General features: G+C 44.4%; 2 long non-coding RNA genes across 5 annotated transcripts in view; one reads left to right on the top strand and one right to left on the bottom strand.

Moving 5' to 3' along the window:
- The window catches only part of LOC143438185 (uncharacterized), a 53,840-nt gene extending 44,144 nt beyond the window's left edge, over positions 1–9,696 (bottom strand). Inside the window, exon 1 of one of the 3 annotated variants that reach the window (XR_013107187.1) lies at positions 9,514–9,696. This is a non-coding gene — a long non-coding RNA (uncharacterized LOC143438185). Of the gene's footprint in view, positions 1–9,509 lie in introns of all 3 variants that reach the window. The other 2 variants (XR_013107185.1, XR_013107186.1) reach the window with 2 other exon arrangements.
- On the top strand, positions 9,141–13,697 carry LOC143438184 (uncharacterized). Of its 2 annotated transcripts, XR_013107184.1 has the most exons (3): positions 9,141–9,440; positions 9,994–10,657; positions 11,549–13,697. It is a non-coding gene; the product is annotated as an uncharacterized LOC143438184 (long non-coding RNA). The 2 variants fall into 2 exon arrangements; XR_013107183.1 differs by lacking the exon at positions 9,141–9,440 and having other exon boundaries at positions 9,705–10,657.
- The last annotated feature ends 204 nt before the right edge of the window (positions 13,698–13,901 follow it).

The following is a 13,901-nucleotide window of genomic DNA, read 5'->3' as shown; positions in this document are numbered from 1 at the left end:
GTATTCAAGATAATTTCTCGCAATTATCATGGAGATGGGTGTTCTCGGAAGCCAGGTGGCTTCAGGCAGTGCCAAGGACACAAGCTCCTTGTGCCTTCTTGTTTTTCCATCTTCTGCAAGTAGGTTTCATCCTCAAACTTGCCTCATGGTATGAGATGGAAGAAGCTTGGGCAGCCACCACATCTCCATTTTAGAGAGGAAACAGGTTGGAGAAATCTTACTTTAAAATGTTTCATCCAAATGTCCAGATGATTCTGTTACTGCCTCCTCTGATGCCACTTAATGTCAAAGCACTCAGACTAGTTTTCTCTGTAGCCCATGACCCACCATGACAGTACTGAGCCTCCTGACCAGACCTTGTACTTCTTTCCCAAGGCTTTCCCATTGCCATGGGAACATAGGTGTGTGATTCCTCAAGTACCAGTGATCTGCAAGTGTAGGCACAGTGATGATGGTAGTAACTATCTTAAATGGAAAAACCCCAGTTTCCGCCTACCCTCCCCTAAATGGCCAGCCCAAGTCTTGACTAAAGCAGGGCACATACAGCTTAATGAAGCAGGTCCCTTCAGTTGCTGGGGCCTGAATAGGGCAGTCTTCCAACTGGGAATATTGATATCTTAAACAAGGTCAGATTTTTGGTACCAAGGAAGGAAGAGAGAAGTTTCTAGGAAACTTCTAGGAAGAAGGAGGAGGAGGAAGAAGAGGAGGAAGAAGAGAAACAGGAGTACAGTAGTAGAGGGAAGAAAGAAGCAAAGCCGGCTCATAGCTAGCAACTATGAGGGTGTGGAGGGGGTATGTGAGCTGCATCTGTCGTTCACGTGGTACTCTTGGAGCTTGGATGCAGGAATGGATCAGGGAGGCAAAAGCTGCAGCCCAGGTTGTCCTTTCTTGTGCTGACAGCCAGGGTGTTTGAAAGCAGGCATGGCCCTCAGAGATGCCCTTGAAGAGAAGATGGTTTTAGGGAACTTGGCCCAGCTATGAGGAAGTGACTGAAGGTTGTTATGGGGATGGTAGAAGGTGGGAGGTCATGGAGGTGGGTGGAGGAAGGAAAAAGAGGTGGTGGGGCTGTGTGGACTATAAGTCTACAACCTTCTAGTGAAGGTAGAAAAAGCCCTACTGTGGGTGAGGCCATTAGCCACCAGAATGTAACTGGCTAAGAAGGGGTCAGAATAACTGAGGCTGGAAGACCAGCGTGGGGTTTCTATGCAGTCTTGGGAGTGTTGGTGACTGGGAAGCGCCGGGATACAGAGCATGTGGGAGCTTTCCTAATCGTTCACAGGGGCTAATGGTGCAGAGAACCAGAGAGAGTCTACAGGGATGCCTTGAGTCCTTGGGGTATAGTCATTTTTATTCTATTTGGAAATGATTTTCAAAATACAGAATCATACCTTAAATATATTCATGATCCCACTAGGGGTTGACTGATCACTCCTGAAAGCCACGGGGCCGTGGGGGTTGGGGAACGGGAAGAAGTGGAACGGGGTGCATTGCAGAGCATCCACAGGCAGGGTAGGGCGTGGTGACAACAGCGAGGCAAACTCTAGAATGCTAGGAATATTAAAAAACACAATCTGCCAATTATAACACCAACCTTTTGCCCCAGACAGACAACAAACAAAAACAACAACAGCAGCAGCAACAACAAAACAGAAAAACAAACAAACAAACAAACAAAAAACCTGTGGTGTTCTTGAGCGTTATGACCAGATTCTGGGCTGTTTAGAAGCTTAGGGGTGTCCAATTTGTGCCCACACCAAAAGGGGTCATGGAGCAGCTCACTGGGCACCTTCCAGAGCAGTGCCTGCCTCCTAAGAGGTGGGCTCTAGCCCTAACACAGGTGAGACTCTCCTCCTCCCAGCCCCAATACCCCTGCAGGGACCCCAGCAAGCCTAGCAGCCGTGGGCTCTGCCTCGCCTAGTCCGAGTTCCACCTTACTTCCAGTTGGAGCCTACACCAACTGCAGTAATGGAGCAACTTACTGGGCCCCACCCCACAGCTCTGCCTGCCTCCCAGGAGGCCTATGCCAACTTGGGACACTCAGGCCAACCAACACCAGAGACAACTAGATGGCAAACGGCAAGTGCAAGACCATAATCAACAGAGGCCAATACAATATGGCATCATCAGAACCCAGTGCTTCTACTGCGGCAAGCACTGGATATCCTAACACACAAGAAGAGCAAGACTGTGACTTTAAATCCCATCTCATGAAATAATAGAAGTCGTTGAAGATAAATTAATTTCCTTAAGGAAATACAGGAAAAGACAATCAAATAGGTAAAGGAAATGAATAAGACGCAGAAATAGAAGCAATAAAGAAAAGACAAATAGAGGCAACCCTGGAGATGGGAAACCTAGGAAAGGGATCTGGAACTGCAGACACAAGCATCTCCAACAGATTACAAGGGATGGGAGAGAGAATCTTGCTGGGCAGTGGTGGCGCACACCTTTAATCCCAGCACTTGGGAGGCAGAGGCAGGAGGATTTCTGAGTTCGAGGCCAGCCTGGTCTACAGAGTCAGTTCCAGGGCTACACAGAGAAACCATGTCTCGAAAAAAAAAAACCAAAAAAAAAAAAAAAAAAAAAAAAAAAAAAGGAGAAGGAGAAGGAGAAGGAGAAGGAGAAGGAGAAGAAGAGAGAATCTCAGGCATAGATGACACCGTAGAAGGAATGGATGCATCGATCAAAGAGAATGCCAAATATAAAAGGTTCCTAACTCAAAACATCCAGGAAATTTGGGACACTATGAAAAGACCAAACCTAAGAATAATAGGAATACAAGAGGATGGGTGAAATCTCCCAGTTCAAAGGGCCAGAAAACAAAAACTTGGGTGCTCAGGGGCATCTTCAGGATTTCAGTTTGTCCTTCTCTTTCCTGCCTTCATGGCTCAGCTGTCTTTGGTGTGAAGCAAGTCTTCCCTCCTGGTACCAGGATGGCCACCCGAGAAATGAGACGATGCCCTATGGTAGAAGTGTTCCTTTTCAAATTCTGTATCAGCAAGGGACCAGAGCTGTTCCCATCCAAGCCTCACACTGTGTCTTAGACAATTTTCTGTGACTGTAACTGAACACCAGGGGCTGAGTAATTTATAAAGAAGAGAGATCTCTATCGTTCATGGTCAGGAAGCCCAGGGCCAGTGAGCAGGCCTTCTTTCTAGGCCGCAGGAGGAAGCTCACTTCTGACAAAGGCACTGCTCGAGGTACTCAAAAGCTATTGGTCTTTTGGTCCATAGGTCCGTCAGGAAGGGCAGAGCCCTGAGGATTCAGTCATGTCTTTGAAGTCCTGTCACCAAAATACATTAATGTACATCTCTGGAGATTACATTTTCAACTTTCTGGTAGAGACAGAACAATTCTGGCACAGTGGAAGGGGATAGGAATTGCCAGGACTGTCTTAAGCCCACCATGCTATCCTTCTCAGAACCCAAGCTGGGGCCCATCTCCCCTGAACCACTTGCTCCATGTGGATACAACAAAACAAACAACCTAGATCTCTCTGGCACAGGTTGGTTGAATAGCTAAGGTACCAGACATTCAAGTGTTGTAGCATTTCCCACTCAATAGCTTCAGCTCTGGGGTGGGAAACACTCCTGCTGCCAATGCTACCAATAAAAGATCACATCAGAAGCCAGGCATGATGGTATGTGCCTTTAATTCCAGCACTCTGGGAGGCAGAGGCAGGAGGATCTCTGTGAGTTTGAGGTCATACCTGGTCTACAAAGTGATTCCAGGACAGCCAGGGCTACACAGAGAAACACTGTCTCAAAACACCAAACAAACAAAAATTAAAAATAAATAAAATACAAATAAATAAAAAAACCCTGAAACCAAAAAGGTCACATCACAAAGAATATCCTAGCTAGAGTGCCCCCGGCTCTCAGGACATGCTCCTCTGTCTAATGCAGAGTCTCTGCATTGACCCCCCATCCCCCACCCCATGTATCTCCCTGCCTGATGTCAGGGATGCTTCATGATCCAGGATTACATACCTCTCTCATCATGTGCTTTTGCTGCACATGGTGCCCAGGCTTCCTTTGTGAGACAGCTGATTAATAGAGAATTAAGCACACGCATGCAAGAGGGGACATATCCTTTGGAGGTCTCAGTCACCTCTACGCTGTGCTAGTAAGCTTCCTGCAGACATTAACCTCCATGTTCTGAGTGATTCAGAGCATCCCAGACTGCAGGCATGTTTTGCACAGTCTGTACTTTTGGGGTGAATTAACAAATTTTGTTTTAATTTTCTTCCCCGTTAAACGTTTTTCTACTTTGGTAGAAAGTGACGTTTTTCTACTCTGGTTTCTCTGTGCCTGTCGCTCCTGGGGAAACTTGTACCTAATGTACCATTCTGTGGCTCAAAAGATTGCCTCTAATCATCTGGAAGATGTCAATAGCAAGGGACAAGGTGACGACCTGAGCAGCTCATTAGATAAACCCTAAGATGGGTTGGCTACATCTAATTCCCAGGGGCCTCTCATTATATTTCTGTTTTTGTTGCGGTACGGTATTTACAAATATGGAGGTTGTCTGATCCAAATTCTGTGCTTTAATTTAAAGGGTTCAGTAAAGACTATTTGCATTAGGATGATTAAAAAATGTACTAATTGTTTTAAGCTTTTGGAAGTAAATTTAAGAAGATAATATTAATAAAGAAACCTGGCACATGCCTTTAAAGCCTACACTTGGTTGGCAGAAGCAGCTGGATTTCTATGAGTTCAAAGGTAGTCTGGTTTACATAGTGAGTTCCAGGTCAGTCAAAGTGTCACAATAAGACCCTGTCTAGAGGAAGAGGAGGAGGAAGAGGAGGAGGAGGAGTGTTGGCAGCGGCAGCAGCAGTCTGCATGTACATGATATTGTCATGGTTAAAATTGGACATGGTGACATTCCAATCTGAGGTGGTCGACAACTGAGAGTAATTCTCTGTCTTGTGCAGCTTGAGGCTCTGGACACTCCTTTTCCAGTGGCACTAATTGGGGCCTCAGCCACCACAATAGGGTGTATTTCATTATCTCTCGTCTTCTCTTGATGGAGGACCTCCTGCCCTTTGCAAAAACCGCTCCCAAAGTATGCTTATGTCTATCTGGGGGGTCACATTTCCAAACAAGCTTTCTCAAAATGCTTGCTGTGTCTCCCTTCTCTTCTGTGTTAAAGACTCCTGCAGCAGCATGGGAGGCCATGAGATTGTCTCCTTACAGAGCACGTGGGCTGCGAGGCTGCTGCACACTCCATGCTTTTGGAGATGGCAGGGAGCTCTCTCTATGTTCCCTTCCCCCTCCTCCCTGGGATGCCATCCATGAAGGATAAGGGGTAGTCCAGAAGCAAACACCAAGATGCTCCGATCAACAGCTTTGCTGTTGATTCTGATGCCAGACTGCTTGTCCAAATGGGGTGTTTCTGGCATCTTGGTCCCTCTCAATGTTCTAGAGCAGGGATTCTCAACATGTGCATCATGACTACTGGGGGAGGGGGAGCCAGCTCTTTCATAGGTGTTGCCTAAGACCATTGGAAAACACGATATGTACGTTGTGATTGATAACAGTAGCAAAATTACAGTTATGAAGTAACAACAAAAATAGTCTTATGGGGATTACCACAACGTGAGGAACTGTATTCGAGGGTCACAACAGTAGGAAGGTTGAGAACCACTGTCCAAAGGCAAGGTTCTTGAGGCAGAGGGTACATCTGTCCTGTTCAGTCCCATTCAGTACTGATCTCCACAGGGCAGGCATGCAATAAACCCTCTTTATCTTTCTCCTCGGGACTCTCAAGTCTTTCAGTAGGTCAAAATCTTTGAAGTCTGGGTCTGCAAGTTCACTGCAGTCATCTAAATTTCACTTTTACCACAAGTTGGGACCTCAATACATTTTAAATATCTTATAGACATTTAAATGATTAATCATTGTCATTGTTTGAGTATAAGTTGCTTTCTTCTTGGTGAGTTTGGAAACTGATAAATTTATTGCCCATACTTCAACCCAGAGTTTTCCTGATTTGGCCATTTTTTTTTTTAACAGAAGAAAACTAATAAGGGCCTCTCAGCAATTTTTATCATAATAAATAACTGTCATTCACTTCTCAGTGCTAAGCCATGCAAACTTGGGCTAGGGTTGCCAGTCAAAGCAACTCTTTAAACTTCAGATATTCCATGGCTTTAGTGTACACATGCATGCACCTCTTGCCAGAGGAGATGAGCATCAAGCTTAGAGCCTAGGATGACAGGTATGAACCCCAGCACCCAGATCAGTTCAGTTTTTACCCCCACTCAAAGGGAAGCATGTGCCAGAAGCAGAGGTGCACAGAAGAGACCTACAGCTCGGCTGTTGCATAAGCATCCGCGAAATTCCCCATCTTTATTCCGAGGTACCAGATGATCAGCATTCTCGGTTAAATCATTTTGGTGCATGTCTTCTGCTACTTGTGGACCTAAACACCCAAACAATACAGTCTCCTCTGAAGGGTAAGTTTATGGCCTCCACTGTCCTATTTGTCTCTTCTGGCTTCCCCCAAACCGGCTATAGAACACAGCACATACAACGTAGGAGCCCCATGTATGCTTTCTGAATGAATGAATGAATGAATGAATGAACGAATGAATGAATGCCTTTAGAGGCTGAAGATGTAGTCGCTCTAGCTTGCTGAGAAGACCTGAACTAGCAGGGTCTCTGCTTCTCCAGCCAGTCCCTTGGCAAGCTGGGTGATGTCAATGACGGGAAATCTGAAATGCTGAACTTCCTTTGCATTTGTCTCCCAGAAAGCCCACATCTCCTTCAGGTGGGTTTAAGCTAACGTTTTTTCAAACCATAGGCTGTGACTTAGGGTTGGCTTGTTAAGAACTAAGCTGAGTGGATTACAACCAGCATTTAGAAGAAACAGATTGGCCCAGAAGCGAGACCATCGGAGCACACGTTACATTCTAAGCATCTAATACATTACTAGTGGTTTATTTCAATTACATATGAATATATTTGTGCTGGTTGGGTGTGTGGTTTTAGTCAACTCAACATAGGCCAGAATTGTCTGGGAGGAAGAAACCTTAATTGAGAAAGATGATGCTATCAGATAGGCCTGTGGCAAATCTGTGGTACATTTTCTTGATTGATGTTTGATGTGGGAGAACCCAGATCACGGTGGGTTTGTTGCCGTCCCCAGGAAGGTGGTCCTGGGTGATATAAGAAAGCAGGCTGAGCAAGCCACGGCAAGCAAGTCAGAAAGCAGCATCCCTCCACGGCCTCTGCTTCAGTTCCTGCCTCTAGATCCTGCCTTGGTTTTCCCTCCAACTATCAGCACCAAGCCTCAGTCCAATGGCCAGCCCAGGGACCATTCCTCTTCTGAGCATGTAGGGGAACCCACACTTTGTGGTCTGTTCACTCATTTTTTGTTAACTGCATCCTGTCTTTGGTACACAGGCTGAGCTCATGAGCCTCTTGCCTGCTGCTGGCAGTGGATCAGACCACCCAGCTCACACCAGGAGCTGCCCAACTCTTAGATGCAGCCATCTGGGCCCTGACCCAGCAGAAAACTAGGTTAGAGGCAGAACTTACCATTCGGGGGTTTCGTGACCAGTTAGTGGGCTGAATGTTTAGGCTAGATCTCATTTCACCTGCTGTCTGCACTGCTGAAAAGTGCAATGATGGGACCTTAGTCCTGGGTTAAGGGTCACTCTGCAGTCTATTAGGGAGACAGCAGATATGCAGGTTATTTCTAGGTATGTAGAAATCACCTGCTTACTTCCCCCCACCCCCCACTACCGTCCCTGTCCTGGTTAATCTTTGCAGACAGCTTGCCTGGTTTAGAATCACTCAGGAGACACACCACTGGATGTGTCTGTTGGAGCATTTCCAGGGATGTTCAGTTGAGATTGACTGTGAAGAAAATGAGCTGAACATCAGCAGTCGCCTCTCTCTCTCTCTGCTTCCTGACTGTGATCACAGTGTGGCTAGACACCCCGAGTTCCCAGTGCCGGGCCTTCCCTGGCAGATGGACAATGCCCTGCAACCATGAACCCAAATAAACTGTTCCTTCCTTAAGCTGCTTACTTTAGGTCACTTAATGTTCTTTAAATCAAGTCACTGAGACATGTCCTGGAAGGGGACCCTGGACCCTTCCCTTTCTCATTTCCTTCCAATTTCATGAGCTGAACAGCCTCCTATACTCTCATGTTAAGTATGTCACCACAAGCAATGACTGACTGAACGCTTTGAAAGCAGGAGGCAGGAATAAACCTTTCTTCTTTATACTTTGATAGCACCAAGTACTTCTGTCATAGTCATGGGAAGCTGATTAACACAAAGACCATTCTTTCAGTTTTCCAGGTTCCCCTGAAGACCCCTGGGTTCTGGAACAATAATGATCTCTCTTTCAATCCGTTGGCACTGAACCTCAATTCAAAACTGAGTTGGTCTGAATAGAGTTTTCTCTCTTTTGCAACTGAGTTTTTGGCATGAAAACTGCATCTTCTGTGCTGTGCAAGTTTCTCCTAAAGCAGTATGCAATTTTGCATGTGTTAAACCATGAGGCTCTGTGGGAATGGCTAGAAAGGTTACAAACAACCAATAAATGGAAGGGGAGACAGAGGCAGGCCCTGGTTGGAATGAAAACAACCGCCCTGCAGAAACACCTGATGCCTGGTCAAAGCAGAGCACATCTCTCCTGTGCACAACAACAGCAATGTTAGCTGGGTGTGGTTGTGCATGTTTAGCACCAGGGTTTTCTGGGGGAGTCAGAATGAGTACATAGCCCAGCTAAGGAGGCCATCACACTTCCGATAGACTTCATAGTAAGCAGACAGGAACAGACAGAAGAAAAGCAGAATAAAAACCGTTGTTTTCTTACTCGTAGGATAAGAGGAGGGTATTATCAGTCATTTCTCTTTATACATGCCTCTTCTACTGAACCCAGAAACCTCATCATCAGTTACAGAAAGCTCCCTTATGGAGAGGAGCATGCCCCAGACCAAATAATTTAGCGGGATAACAATAAACCTGGGCCACTCTGTAGTCTGGCACAGGATACTCTGATAAGTGCTAGGCTAATCCGGCTTTGGTGCTGATGGAAATTTGATTCAGATTCCTGCCCTCCACCCTGGAGGCTCCCATCTCAGCAAGGCAGGTTAGTCTTTAGAGAACCATTTGGTTTTTGCTGGGAGACCTTCTTCAGGTAAGCAGCCGGGCTTACTTGGGCATGCACATTGCAGTGCCCTGTCTGAACGGGGACAGAAAGCCCCCAGGAAACATTAATCAGGTGTGAATCTTGCAGATGAGTACATTTCCAGGGCTGCAGGGTAACAGAGGTAAAGCAACTGTCTAGTGTTTGCTGCATCACCAAGCCCAGGAGGATGGGTTGCCTAGCAACACCTAGTCACTCCAGACTGGTGCTAGGCAACAAGATACAATCTGTCAGCGGCATTCAACTGGCATTTTCTCCTGGCTTTTAGAAGACATGTAGGTATTTCAAAAGCATCTAATTATCTTCTATTTCATTCACTTCCCTGTGTGTGCTGGGAATCTTACCTACATCTCATCCGTTTCCATCTCCTTCCTCCTGTGATGCTCAATGCTCCCATCTCACAGGAGAGGACTCAGCCTCTGTGAGAAACTGCTTCGACTCCAGGGAATGGGGAAATGAAAACGTGTTGTGTTTTTCATTTTTCATTACGTCATTATGCTGCAGTTGTGTTCTCTGACTCTCCCGCTCTCTGTCTCTATCTCTGTGTCTGTCTCTCTGACTCTCTCTCTCTCTCTCTCTCTCTCTCTCTCTCTCTCTCTAATTGTTAGAGGCAAAGCAGAATCAAATGATGGGTGCCAGGGGAACCAGACTTCCTATCTTGTCACGAGGGCAGCCCTGTTACTACCTTCTTCCTTTGCTTCTGTGGAGACAGGAGCTCATGGGGCTGCAGGCTCATCTGACTTCTGTGCCAGTGAACTCAATTGTCCTCAAGGAGCTGACCGAGTGCTCTCTTTGCATTTACCCCTTTGTTTCTTTTTTAATTCTTAGGTTTTTATTTCCACTTCATTGCAGAGGACCAAGAGGCTCCTGGAGTCTGAGTATCTAAGACACAGTTCCTTGGTGGTTCTATTTGTTACTTGTTGCCTCCCCAAAGGTATAAGAGATGTGGGCTCTGATCACTGAGAAGACTCTAATCTAGTTAGGAAACATGTAATGATTTTTAATTAGTGCTTTTGTTGTGGTTGTTGTTTTAAATTGAAGACAATGTGTACTTTAGAAGGATTTTGAAGGGAACATCTGTGGTTGGGCATCCTACAGGGACCAACCTGGAAAATACTGAAGAACTGAGGAGACTCTGCTCATCTGAACATCCCTGCAGCAGACTCATGAGAACACAGCAGCTTTCCCCCCCCTCTGTCTGATTTTCAGACAGCTGAGCAGAAACTAGAGACTCAGGTGAGCTTCAAGTGTGCTTTGACCTTCAGTGACAGTTGAACTCACAAGCCCTGGATTGCATGTAAGTCACCTCCACATGCAGGCCCTGACTGTGGTGCAAACATCTACTCATACAGAAACTGGGTTTCAAGTGAGATTAAATATTAGCCCTCTGTGGCTTTCCAGGACCCACAGAGAAAATGAGTGTGAAGCCAAGTGGCCTAAAGATCAGAAATGAGGTACAATGAAGAATGAAGAGGATTCCGTCAAAGTCCAAGTGAGTGCGAAAGCTCAGAAGAACATGAGCTCTCCCTGTATTTCTAGAACAGTCTCTTAAAAAGCTTATTGTGCTTATGAGATTTGAATGCTTTAGTACCTGGGTACCGTCCTCACCTCTCACACATGTGCATGCATGTGCGACCTCTACAAACACATGTACACATATACATACATACACACAAACAAAACACAACATACAACATGCACATACATACACATATATACACATACATACATACACAGACCCATACAAAAACACACATAAATGCACATATATATATACATACATACACACATATGCACATAAACATACATACACACAATACATACATATGCGCATACTTATACATTCGTGCACATATGCACACACATACACACAATATACACACATATACACATATACATACACGCATATACACGCATATGTACATACTCATATATATATACATGCATATACACGCATGCATGTATACCACACACATACATACATACATACACACATATACACATAACACACATACACTATGGGTTTGTTTACCTACTGATTCTCAAATCACTAAATTAATCAGGATAATAACTCTTAAATTTTAATATCTATCTATAAAAATTATATTAAAATGTAAATACTTGGGTAGGAACCCAGGTTTCATTTTTCTAACAGACTTCTGGGAAACCATATTCTGAGTATTAAGGCTGCAGAGGATGTTTGATTAGAGTTAGAAATTGGGCTATAGGGTCCATGAATCCCTCCTTAATTGCAGATGGTATATATAATCAGGATGTTGTTTAAATTCAGCCCACAAGGCTGGTTGATTTTCATTATTGGAAATCTCTCTTTGTTCTCTGGAAAATTCCCTATTGATACCAACTATTCTTCTTTTCTCCCTAGTATAAACCAGGTTTGAAGAAGCCTCAACACAATGGTCCAGAAGCTCTCAGAGTCCCTCCCACAGCTTTTTGAGGTCACTCTATTTATTTTTATTTTCCCGGTGAGGAAGTTGATGGGAGTGGCTGTACAGTCTGAGCACAGGCAAAGAGAAGCAAACAATGATTAATAGCTAGGTCCGATGTCTGCTCCAGGGATCTTTATTACATTTGATCTAACAGCTTCATTAATGGTCTAGAAGAGGTAGCTGCTAACAGAACTTTAATTAAATTCCTGGTGGATATTAAATTGGAAGCGATTGTGAAATTCGGGGAAGACAGAAAGGCATCCTAAGGCTCTGTGATAAGTAAAACAATCAAATAGAATTCAACAGTAACAGGTGAAGAGAAATCCTAAGAGTTCCAGAGGCTGGTGTGTGTGTACGTGTGTGTGCGTGTGTGTGCACATGCATGCGCCAGGTACATCTTGGGTGTGTTAGAGATGTTATTTCCAGTATCGTGCAAAGTAGGTGTCTTTGTGAATCTCTGAAGACAGGAGATTGAGGCGAGGCAGGGAGGGGGCCTGTGTCAGATACGTCCTTGGCAAATAGTATTGGTTATTTTTTCTGCTGCTGTGATAAAATTCCACAACCAAGATGATTTGCAGAAGAAGAAGAAAAGAATTTGTTTGGCTCACGGTTCCAGAGGATGAGTCCATTGTGGCATGGGGCATGGCAGCAAGTGTGACTGCAGGAACAGAGAGCTTGCACCTCAATCATAAGCACAAACCAGAGAGAGCCTACTGGAAGTCCTCCAGCAACATACTTCCTCCAAAAAGTCTACCGACCTCCTCGAATATCACCACCTACTGGAGACCATGTGTTCAAACTTTTGAGCCTATGAGGGACATTCTCATTCAAATCCCTGACTATGTGGTCTAGAAAGCTTAGAAGTTCCTTTTGATATACCTTCTGTTAACATTGCTTTGCATCTAGAATTATAGAGAAGTGATAAAAAAAGATACCTTAAAAATGTTTCTGGTTTTTAGAGGAAATGTGTGCTCTCTCTCTGTCTCAATGTCTCTATGTCTCTCTGTGTGTGTGTGTGTGTGTGTGTGTGTGTGTGTGAGAGAGAGAGAGAGAGAGAGAGAGAGAGAGAGAGAGAGAGAGAGACTTAGCCTAGGGATAAACTGTATAAAGAAATTCCTTTCCTAATGATAGGTTCACGACCACCACAGATTTGAGGATGTAGGCAGACTCCTCCAGAAAGTATTTGGCCTGTCAGAAAGCACTGCTCATTGGGTAGGAGTCTCATCACTTTGCTTGCTAGCTGTCCCCAGGTTTTAGAAGAATACCCAGTGTTCAGTCAATGTTCTAGAAAGAATTACTACCTACATTTCAGTTAGCCCAGATTATTTTAATATTAGCTTTAACTTTGAATTCAGAAAGCATTTGGGTAGTGTTTTATAACATGCAGAAATATTTTTAGTATAATATTACAATATTTTATGTATTAAAAAAAACAATTTAGAAGACCCTTTATTGACAATGACACTCAAGGTTCCCTTCTTCCCCCCTCCCCCCAGGAGGTAAGGAGTCCACAGGGACATGCAGCTTACTATTTATTACAGTTACCATCTTATATAACAGATCAATAAGCTCATGCCTCCTGAATAACTGAAATTTTGTACACTGTACTGCATAATTCCTCCCTCTACTGCTAGCAACACCCCTGTACTCAGTACTTCTGTGAGCTTACCACGTTTAGAGACCTATATAGTAAGATCAGATGGTACTTATTTTTCCCCACAGGGCTTTCTGTTCACTCTCACATCCCTCATGTTAATCCACATTTGTACAAAGGGCAAAACTGTGTTCTCTCTTTTTTATTTTTACTTTATGTGTATGAGTGTTTTTCCATACCTAAAAAGGCCAGAAGAGGGTGTCAGATCCCCTGGATCTGGAATTACAGATGGTTATAATCTACCATGTGGGTGCTGGGAATTGACCCTTCATCTCTGCAAAGGTCAGCTGTCTCTGGTCTCTCCAGCTGCACAATTACCTTTTTTTAAAAGAGACTATTCTATGGTGTCTGCATTTTTTCACTCATCTGTTGATGGACTGTTATCCTAGTTGTTGAGAGAAATGTTTCAATAAATATGTGAGTGAAACTTCCCTTTGATATGCTGACTTATTTTCCTTTGGAAATGTGAATTGCTGTGTCACATGGGAATTTGTTTTTCTTATTCTTGCTGGTTGTACTGGTTTCCATAATGACAGGACTAATATTAAGTAGTAGTTTGAAGGCAACAGTCATCTTAGAGGTATGTGGCCCTAGCACCCTTCCTAGTGTGTAGCCAGAGAAAAGGAAGCAACTAG

This window comes from Arvicanthis niloticus, chromosome 24 (assembly GCF_011762505.2).
Source record: "Arvicanthis niloticus isolate mArvNil1 chromosome 24, mArvNil1.pat.X, whole genome shotgun sequence".
NCBI classification, from domain to species: Eukaryota; Metazoa; Chordata; class Mammalia; order Rodentia; family Muridae; genus Arvicanthis; species Arvicanthis niloticus.
This window is presented reverse-complemented; position numbering and strand designations above follow the sequence as displayed.